At 36.3% G+C, this 11,306-nt stretch overlaps 1 pseudogene; it reads right to left on the bottom strand.

The window, feature by feature from the left end:
• Positions 1-707: 707 nt before the first annotated feature.
• Positions 708-1,481, bottom strand: LOC101322605 (large ribosomal subunit protein uL2-like; annotated as a pseudogene).
• Positions 1,482-11,306: the final 9,825 nt, after the last annotated feature.

Genomic DNA, 11,306 nt, shown 5'->3' with positions numbered 1-11,306 from the left:
GAAGATCCCACGTGCCGCGGAGGGGCTGGGCCCGTGAGCCGTGGCCGCTGAGCCTGTGCATCTGGAGCATGTGCTCTGCAATGGGAGAGGCCACAGCAGTGAGAGGCCCATGTACCACAAAGAAAAAAAAAAGCTGGAAAAGGGGAAGACAATTTAAGTCCAATAATTCATTCTGTAAATAAATGGCAAAATACAAAAGAAGCTAAAAAAATACCAAGTTTCCTCTTCAACTTGGTTGCAAACTTTTAAATATTCAGGTATTTTGAATGCCTGTGGACTAGAAAAGGAGGAGAAAGGCCACTAAATTTTTGTCCAAATAACTTTTTTCTTCTATAGAGGAGACTAAGAATAAACTGAGATGGTTGAATTGCTTTAATAAAGCAAGAAAAAACTGCAATTCCTGATTATGTGAACAATAAGGTGTTGTTTGTTAGCTTTAGAGATGGGGAAATAAGAATATCTCAGAATACTGTTTTGAGCCTTGTTACTCTGGGAAGGTTAGATTTTGTTCTTCTGAGAAGACAGAGGGTTTGATGGGATGATATCATCAAATTCTAGGATTTCAAATTGCTTCCATGACTGAAAGTTTGACAGTTTCAAATGGAATAAAGGTGTTCCTTACAAAAGCTGCATAAGAACAAGTAAAAACAGGCTAGAATAATTTTTGCGTGTGTGTGAAAAAGACAAGCTTTATTGAGCCCCCAGCCCTAATTCTCTTTCTCCTGCACAGTCTGGGTTCCCCAGAGACACCCAGTCCAGGAGGCAAAAATGAGACCCACTTTCCGGCCAGCAGGGGCATCTCTGCAGATGGTAGAGGGTTTGCCAATGTGCTGGTTGTTGCCACCTCTGAAGGGATGCTCAACAGGGTTCATGGCCACACCCCATATGCATGGCCAACAATTCTTCTTTGCCTTATACTTGTGGTAGGCAGAGCTCGCCTTCAGAATGGGCTTGTCAACGTGGCCACCTCCAGCCACCACACTGACAACAGCTCTGTTGATGGAGGAGATGACCTTCTTGGAGCCCAAGGGCAGTTTCACTCTGGTCTTCTTTGTCTCAGGGTTGTGGGAGATGACAATTGCATAGTTCCCAGAGGCTCTGGCCAGCATGCCCCGGTCACCAGGCTTCTCCTCCAGACAATATACAATGGTGCCTTCGGGCATGGTGCCCACCAGCAGCATATTGCCGATGTTGAGCTGGGCGTTCTTGCCATAGTACAAGAACTGGCCAGTGTGGATGCCTTCGGCAGCAATGAACAGCTCCATCCGCTTCTTAAAACTGTACGGATCCTGGAAGACCACCTTGGCAAGGGGCACACAGCAACCCGGGTAACGGATGATGTCCTTCACGATGTCCTTGATGTAGCCGTGTCACTCGGCGAAGTCCACAGCTTGCAGACATGTGATGCCCTTTTGGTGGTTCACACACACGTGAAACACGGAGCCGGCACCCTTTCTCTGCCCAGGGATCACGCGGCCCATCACGGCGGTCTGCTTCTGAGTGCAGCCAAAAGAGCAGGCTAGAATAATTGTAAATGACATTTATCTCTAAATATTCATTCAACTAAAATCAGAACATAAGAGGGCAGTGATGTGAAACAAAATGCTTATAACAGAAAGTAACATTTTATAGATATTTATCCTGCTTAGTTGGACATTTTGACTAACTTCATACATTTTTAAGAAAAAATATCATGCTTTCTTAATTATGATCTTTCTTGATATTCAAATATTTTCATTCTTCACTAAAGACTTATTAATATTAACTAACTTGATTATAAGATTTGAATTTATTTCCTCCTCTACCACCTCTTTTATCTTCTCCATCTCTTCAGTCTTTCTAATCCATTTCTCAGGATTTTTGCTTACACTATTCCCCAATCAAAAATGTTCTCACCTCTTTCTGAGGAAACACTAATCACTTTATATATTTTATTCAAATCCTCACTATTACATACAGTCCTCCATGACTATCATAAGCTGTGTTATCACAAATTCATGCTGCTTTCCTAATTATCAAGTCTAAAGGCATATTTTCATTACTCATCTTCTTTGTGCTATTTACTACATTTTAAGGTGGTTATCATCTCCTCAACTTTGACATTATCTTCCATAATGACTTTTGTTGTGAGCATGTCCTATGGTTTTGTCTGCTGTCACACCTGAGTCCATTTTGAGTGTCAACTTCACAAACCATAGTCCTAATTAAGGGGCCCTGTAGAGTAAGCATCACATTTTTTTTCTCCTTGATATGACCTTCTAGGTATACCTCATTGGCCCTAAGATGGACATCTCTCCAAACAGCAGCCAGTAAACAGGAGAAGTTTCACAGAGGGGTATCCCTGCACAGAATGTGGGAGCAGAAGTATTATAGCAATATAGAACATGATTTGTGTAAAACATCTGTTTTGCATACATCATCTCACAATCTAGCACTCTGTGAGATGTGGCAAAGAATTCATGTAGCTTAGATTCTGCTAAGTATCACCTAACTAGAAGTAAACTCTTTTACACAACTCTGTTACTACCTACATCTTCAAACTTCTTAGTTCCTTGATGCCTTGGTTAAACAAAAACCTAGGGAAGAGGAGCAGTGGTTAGGTTCTGACCTATAGCATCAATTCTAGTGTAGCTGATATTCCCAGACACTAGAGAGCCTGGTCTTCTATAACCCAACACAAACCAGTTGTGCTCCCACTCACCTCTTCATTGTATGTCAGAGCAGTTTACTAAAAATCCCCAGCTCATGACAAGATCATTCCCACTTTCACAACTTTTACTTTTTTGATCTTTTCACCAGGCAAGCCTTTGATTTCTCACTTCTCTAGAAAAATTCTACTTATTCTTCCAGGCTCAAGTGCCACCTCTTTAAACAAGTATTTTCTGTCCATTCACCTTAATGCCTAAGACCGCTTCCCTTCCTGTGAGTTTTTGTTGAATCTGTGGTCTCTTCCTTTAAGCTGGCTGCATAATGAATGACTTATGAGATTTTTTAATTTTTCAAATGGTGGTGTCTTCTCCCAACTGAATTTCAGGTGCAGTGAGTACCATAAACATATTTAACCTTTTCTTGTATGTATCAGAGCACATAGAGAACGTTAGTGAACTGATTGAATTAAATTGAAATAGATGGTATAATATCAACATGCCCAACTTTGACTATGTACAGAACACTCTTGGCTGGAGATTGGATTTTTATTCAGTACACCAGCCCAACTAAAAATCTTAAATCAATAATATTATCTGTTTTGCTACTGGTATAAATATTTTACATAAATTCTTCTCCCCCTACCAGTGCCCTTTGGTAGTGCCCTCCCACACTGAATCTGGAGTGGATTTGCAAGTTGTTTTGGCCAATAAGAGTTGAAAATTTTTTCACAAGAAGTCTTTATCAGTCTTTTTCTGTTTTTTGGAACCAAGAGACTACCATGTGTCAAAGCAGAGCAAGCTTCCTGCAAGAGAAGAGATTATGTAGAGCCGAGAGAAGAAAACCCAGCTGAGGTTCTGCAGCTCAACCAGCCTGCCAGCTGACATGAGAGGGAGGCTATCTGGACCATTCCCTTTAGCTGAGCTGACTCAAACCAAAAAAGGCACGCATTCTACACACAGTATCATGAAAGATAATACTGCTTGTTTGGACACAAAATATTTATTTATGTGACTCATTTTTGTAAATTTAAGACATAGATGTTGTTTACAAAGATGCAGAAGTTGTTCATATCACAAATCAATTAAAACATACATCAACCTACAGTGAAATAATGTCATGGCTGATGGAAATGGAAGTACATACATCTCTCCAAACTTATTTGAAATTTTAAAGATTATTGAAACTTTCCTTTGTTTTCTTGCCTTTTTTAAAATGTGTTTGCTTTTGCCTACAACAAGCCAAACAGTAAGCCTAACCATTTTTAAATTTTAGCCTTTATTATCAATTCAAAAATAAGACTTTAAATATTTCTTCTTTAATGAGAAGTAAACTATATTAAAATTTTCTTTGTTTCTAGAAACAAACATGACAAATGGGCCTATACAAGAAACTTAAAATTTTTTCATGACATGTTTTTAAGAAAGCAGGAATCAGTAATACAGCAGGTCTGAGTGTCAAACATATGAGAGTTTAATAGTTAAGTTTGTTAAGGTTGATTTTCCCATTATATTGTAAAATTATCAAAGGCAAGAATCCTGTAATAAGCATTTTAAAAATTATATTAGTTTCAAGTGTACATTATTATAATGTGACATTTGTATATCCTACAAGTTGATCACAGCCACAAGCCTCGTTACCATCCATCACCATCACCTCGTTGACCAACTTTACCCATCTTGCTCAACCCCCAACTCCCTTTCCCTCTGATAACCACTAATCTTCTCTCTGTATCTATGAGTTTGTTTTTTGTTTTATTTAGTTTGTTAGTTTTTGTAGTTTTTTTTTTTAGATTCCACATATTAGAGATATTATATAGTATTTTTCTTTCTCTGTCTGACTTATTTCACTTAGAATAAAACCTTCAAGGTCCATTCATCTTGTGACAGATGGCAGAATTTCATTCTTTTTTATAGCTGAGTAATATTCCTTTGTGTGGGTATATCACCTCTTCTTTACCAATTCATCCACCAATGGACACTTGGCTTGTTCTTCTGTCTGATAGTTTCTTATTAGTGTATAGAAATACCACAGATTTCTGTATATTGATTTTGTATCCTGAGACTTTACTGAGTTCATTTATTAGTCCTAACAGTTTGTCGGTAGAGTCTTTAGGGTTTTCTGTATATAGTATCATGCCATCTGCAGATAGTGACAGTTTTGCTTCTTCATTTTTGATTTGGATGCCTTTTACCTCTTCTCCTTGTCTATTTGCTGTGATTAAAACTTCCAACAGTATGTTGAATAAAAGTGGCAAGAATAGGCATCTTTGTCTTGTTCCTCACCTTGGAGGAAAAGCTTTCAGCTTTATACCACTAAGCATGATGTTAGCTGTGAGTTTGTTACATATGGCCTTTATTATGTTGATGTATATTTCCTCTATACTTTGTTGAGAGTTTTATCATAAATGAATGTTGAATTTTGTCAAATGCTTCTCCTGCATCTATTGAGATGATTATATAAATTGTATCCTTCATTTTTATTAGTATAGTGTATAACATTGATTGATTTGATATTTTTGAATTATCCTTACATCCCAGGAGTAAATCTGACTTGATTGTGTTATATGATTATTTTAATTTGTATTTGGATTCTGTTTCCTAATATTTTGTTGAGGGTTTTTGCATCTATGTTCATCAGTTATATTGTCCTGTAATATTCTTTTTTAGTGATATTCTTGTTTGGTTTTGGTATCAGAGTAATGCTGACTTCATAAAATATGTTTAGGCTTCCCTCCTCTTCAATTTTTAAGAAGAGTTTGAGAAGGATAGGTATTAAATCATTTTTAGATTCTTTTTTTTTTTTGAATTTGCCAGTGAAGCTGTATGGTCCTAAGCTTTTGTTTGTTGGGAGTTTTTTTATTACCGTTTTAATTTTCTTACTAGTAATTGGTCAATTCAGATTTTCTATTTCTTCATGATTCAGTCTTTGAAAATTGTATGTTTCTAAGACTTTACCTATTTCTTCTAGGTTGTCCAGTGTGTTGCATAATTGTTTGTAGTAGTCTCTTATGATCCTTTTTGGTATCAGCTGTAACTTCTTTTTCATTTTTGATTGTAATTATTTGGTCCTCTCTCTTTTTATCTTGATGAATCTGGTTAAAGCTTTGTTGATTTGTTTATATTTCTAAATAAATTCTCTAAGTTTTATTAATATTTTCTGTTGTGTTTTAGTCTCTTATTTATTTCTGCTCTGATCTTTATTATTTCCTTTCTTCTTCTACATTTGGGCTTACTTGTTCCTCTTTTTCTAGTTCCTTTAGATGTACATTTTACTTGTTTTTAGCCATTACGTATTGGCATCTTTTCTGTTAGCAAAAGCTAATCAATTTCTGAAATGTTTTTAGGATGACAATGACACCAGATTGTATTAGTCAGAGGTGGAAGATTTAGTGCCCAGGTTATAATCTGAGGAGCACATGGAAGCACAACCTTCTTTTATGAGATGCCTGTTCCAGCCTGGAATTCTCTCACTGCAGACTACCTGGGAGGATAATAATATTACAAATTTAGTTACACAGTTTGTTCTGCTGATTTTATTTAGTCAAGCATCTAATTCTTGAGAACATGAGATACAAGACAGTCTCTGTATTTTCTGGAAGAGCTTATATAATATTGGGATTACTTCATAATTATGAGGTAGAACCATCTGCAAATTACTTTGAGTCTTTTATATATTGATGCTGATTAACTTTTCACAAGTGATTCAAATCTTTAATGGTTATAAGACTGTGATGCGTTTTACACTTCTACTTTTCCAAAATTTCATAGGTTATATTTAAAAGGAAATTTTCTACTTAATTTACATTTTCAAATTCATATTTTTGTATATTTTTAAAGAACTCTGTTTCACTATTTCATATTATCATTTTTTCTAAATTTTTGGTAAATTTTGTCGGTCAATTATATCTATTTCAGTAGATTTTTCAAAAAAAGTTTGCTTTTGATTTTGTTGACTCTCCATTGTAATTTCAATAGCAGTTTATTTATTACTTTCTCTGTTTTAATCCCTTTTATTTACAGTTGTTCTTTTAAATATCTCAAATTGGATATTTAGCTTATTAAATGTTGGTTTCTTTTTTTCAAATATAAACCATTTAGTATGTTGGAGAAGGAAATAATTTTCCTCTACCCTTTCTAGGTTATGGCTAGCCTAATAATTAAATTGACAAGAGACAAATTAACAGGAATAAATTAAATTTGTTACATGCATATGGGGGTACCATTAGAAAAATGAGACTCAAGAACAAGTTAGAAAATTGAAGTTTATATACGATCTGAGAGAAGGAGAAAGGGGTAGGGGCTTGGGACTTCACAGAAGAGGAAGGCGATTCATATGGAGATGAAATAACAAATGTGTGGTAAGCAAATTGTTTGCTGTGCCAGGCAAAGACAATAAGACACAAAGCAACAGAGTCTGATCTCTAGACCCCACTGAATTATCCTACCACACCAAGTCCATATTTTTTATAGATATCTGTGGTGATAGTGCTCTTGCTGGACCAAGCCCTTTACCAAAATTATTTTAAGTAGTTAAGGAGGAGATTAAAAAAAAGACTTCCTGGGTCTCCTGTTTCTTAAAATTAATCAGCCTAAACTAATCCTCATGCCAAAAGGATACACTTTTGGGTATCAAATTTTGCTCCCTTATAAATGTAAGTGTAAAACATTTCTAAATGATGCTATTTAGACTCTACAAGTTTTGATGTGCTATATTTATATTATACTTATTTCAAATATTTTCTATTTTCCATTGTGATGTACTATTTAGTTTGCTTTCCCTTAAGCATTTAAGCTAAGATGTTAGCATTAAGTAAGATGTAAGCATCAGTCTATAATATGTGACATTTTCTATCAAAAAATATCTATTGTCTCAACCCAATTTTGGCAATACAATTCAATAAAATTGATGGTAAGAATTTGCCATGGCACTGCTTACATTATAGAGTTTATTTGATTTTTATTTAGGATAAAATTGAGTTCTACACAAATATTGGCATCTGAAGACTCTGCCTTAATGTATATAAATAAAGTTTTTGCTTTCTATTTGTTTTTTAATATTTAAGGAGTATACACTGTGTGTCAGCTAATGTGACAAATGTTTCAAATACGGAATCTCTTTCATCTTTTATTTTTTTATTTTTATTTATTTTATCTTATTTTTATTTTTGGTTGTGTTGGGTCTTTTGTTGCTGTGCATGGGCTTTCTCTAGTTGCAGCGAGTGGGGGCCACTCTTCATTGTGCAGCAGGGGCTTCTTATTGTGGTGGCTTCTCTTGTTATGGAGCATGGGCTCTAGGCATGTGGGCTCAGTAGTTGTGGCTCATGGGCTCTAGAGCGCAGGCTCAGTAGTTGTAGTGCTTGGTCTTAGTTGCTCCGTGGCATATGGGATCTTGCCAGACCAGGGCTTGAACCCATGTCCCCTGCATTGATAAGTGGGTTGTTAACCACTACGCCACCAGCAAAGCCCTCATCTTTTATTTTAAGATAACTTATCTGCATTTCTCCCAAACTTGTTACATACAAATTAAATAGATTTTTGTTCATATGCAGTTATCCAACTTTCAGATTTTTGAATCAAATTAAAGAATAAAACCAATTTTGTTACAGAATGTAATAATTCAGACATTCACCTATTGTTCTATTTTTTTTAAATGTGTGTGTGTTAAAAGAAATGAATAAAAATAATAAAAATAAAGCAGGGTAATGAAAAAAACACTCTCACTATTCAACTTTGAGGCAGGAGGTAGATGGGCTCCAGGTAGGATATTTACAACTGGCCTTCTGTTTATATTTCATGGGTCAGGAAAAAGTGGGCTTCAGGCCAGACACTTACAACTAGCCTCCTGTTTGCATTTCCTGAAACAGAAGATAGGTGGGCTTCAGGTTAGACATTTAAAATCAGCCTTCTGTTTGCTCTCTGAAATGAAGCAATGACAGAGACAAGGTAAATAGCCAAGCTTTGTCTCTTGTGGACGCTTTAAGACAACAGTCATAGCAAGAACAAAAAAGAGCAAAACCTTGTTTGAGTAAAGGATCAAGAGAACACCGCTTCCCCCCGCCCCCGCCCTTCCTTGAGGCAAGGGAGATACTATGCATGCGCAGAGAAGCTCCTTGCGGGTCAAAAATCAGGGGACAATGCCAGGCCATAATGAGTCTTGGTTCTCCCAGATGCCTTTTCATTGAGATCCATCTTGGCTAGGAGGTGTGTGTGCACCTAGGGGTCAGGTACTGAAACAAATTAGTCACAGAGACAAAACAAGATGATTGGCCAGAAGGAAGACAAAGACCTGAAAGAACTGCCCTATATAAATGACTTAACTGCTTCTTTACTGTGCTCCTCCTCATTAGGGAGGACACCGACACCCTTTCTCTCCAGGTGTGCATCTCTGCCTTGCTTCTATCTTAACTAAACAAACTGTTTCTCTGTGTGCTCTCCCATTTGTTGTTCTGTGACTCTAATAATAAACTTTTTACCTGTTTTTACAGTTTTGTCTCTGTGAGAAATGCATTTTTCACTGGGGGCAAGAGCCAGGGAAAAATAGCTTCTAGCCTCTAGCCCTTGCTGGTCTGGTGGCTAGGATTCCTGGTTTTCTTCCAGGCTACCAAGGTTCAATTCCTAGGCAGGGAATTAAGATCTTGCTTCATGCCACCTCTCACTGCTCCCTCTCTGAGATTAATTTGATTTAATAGGGAAAATACATTCCTTTTTTAGATTTGTTGAAAATAACTCCATTTAAGTAAAATGATACCTGTAGAGTTCTTTGAAGATTTCACATTTTCTGATAAAATTTCAGGCATAGAAAAGCACACCAGACTAGTCCTAAGCCCTTCCATGCAAAAAATAGTATAGCTACAATTAGTGATTTTGCCTGATGTTAACAAATGCCTGAGGGCATCTCAATCTCTGCAGACAAGTTCTCCAGGATTTAATTATCTCTATATTCCTATTCTTCATAGAACTATACTGTTCCTAACATACCTTGCTTCAGACATAGGTCAAAGTATGCAACTGTCAATTTTTAATATTCGTGATAATTTTTAACAAATGAAGTGTGCAAGAAGACTGCAGTACTGGAGGTTGTAGGAGCCAGTGCATTTATGGAAGAGATAGCTTAGTTCATTGAATAATAATTTGAAGAACTCAGGGACACAGGAATTTTGTTCTTAAATCTCAAGAACTGTTTTCTCTCTTTGCTTGTGATCATTAGGAGAGAGAAAAAGAAGTGAGCATTCTGGGTTTTAGTTCTGTCCTTATTATCTGTTATCTCAGTACATCAATTTTGCACATCACTGCATTTTTCAATTTTTTTCATCTTTAAAATGGAAAATCAAACTGGCTGAACTATGTTTCCTCTAGTTTTAGAAGTCTAAGCTATGATGATGGTTATTATGGAAATTTTCATTAAATTTGGACTCATTTTTCTTAAAAGTAGATTGCTGAGGGAAATTTAATATTTTGTTTTATTATAATATAAATATGTATATAGATGAAATTCTATAACTTTTAAAATTATATCATTTTCATCCTTGAAAAAAAAATTTTTTTTTGGCTATGCCAGTGACATGGAATACATAAAGTCATTTTGAAATGAATTCCTGTAAGTAAGTTACACAGTTCTGAAACTTATAGTAGATTTTTCCAGCCTTCAGGTGGCATTTTGGTGCTGTAAATCAAGCATTTATTTGGTATGCTGGTTATTACAACTTCCCATAGTACCAAACTACATACCTTTTCTTTGCCTCTGGAGAATATATCTCTTTACAAATATGTTAGAGTCAATTTTTAAGCAAATTGTACTTTTAGGTTTTTTGAGGAATCTCTATACTGTTCTTCATAGTGGCTGTATCAATTTACATTGCCACCAAAAGTGCAAGAGGTTTCCCTTTTCTCCATACCCTCTCCAGCATTTAAGGTTTATAGATTTTTTCATGATGGCCATTCTGATTGGTGTGAGGTTATAATTAATTGTAGTATTGATTTGCATTTCTCTAATAATTAGTGATGTTGAGCATCTTTTCATGTGTTTGTTGTCCCTCTCTATGGCTTCTTTGGAGAAATGGCTATGTAGGTTTTCCACATATTTTTCATTTTTTTTAACATCTTTATTGGAGTAAAATTGCTTTACAATGGTGTGTTAGTTTCTGCTTTATAACAAAGTGAACCAGTTATACATATACATGTGTCCCCATATATCTTCCCTCTTGCATCTCCCTCTCTCCCACCCTCCTTATCGCACCCCTCTAGGTGGTCACAAGGCAACCAGCTGATCTCCCTGTGCTATGCGGCTGTTTCCCACTAGCTATCTATTTTACGTTTCCTAGTGTATACATATCTATGTCACTCTCTCACATTGTCCCAGCTTACCCTCCCCACTCCCCATATCCTCAAGTCCATTCTCTAGTAGGTCTGCACGTTTATTCCCATCTTGCCCATAGGTTGTTTTTTTTTTAACATCTTTATAAGGGTATAATTGCTTTACAATGGTGTGTCAGTTTCTGCTTTATAACAAAGTGAATCAGTTATACATGTACATATGTTCCCATATCTTTTCCCTCTTGCATCTCTCTCCCTCCCACTCTCCCCAACCCACCCGTCTAGGTGGTCAAAAGGCACCGAGCTGATCTCCCTGTGCTACGTGGCTGCTTCTCACTAGAAACC

The sequence above is a fragment of the Tursiops truncatus genome, chromosome 13, assembly GCF_011762595.2.
Source record: "Tursiops truncatus isolate mTurTru1 chromosome 13, mTurTru1.mat.Y, whole genome shotgun sequence".
NCBI lineage: Eukaryota > Metazoa > Chordata > Mammalia > Artiodactyla > Delphinidae > Tursiops > Tursiops truncatus.
The sequence above is the reverse complement of the archived record's forward strand: the minus strand, read 5'-3'. Positions and strand labels throughout refer to the sequence as shown.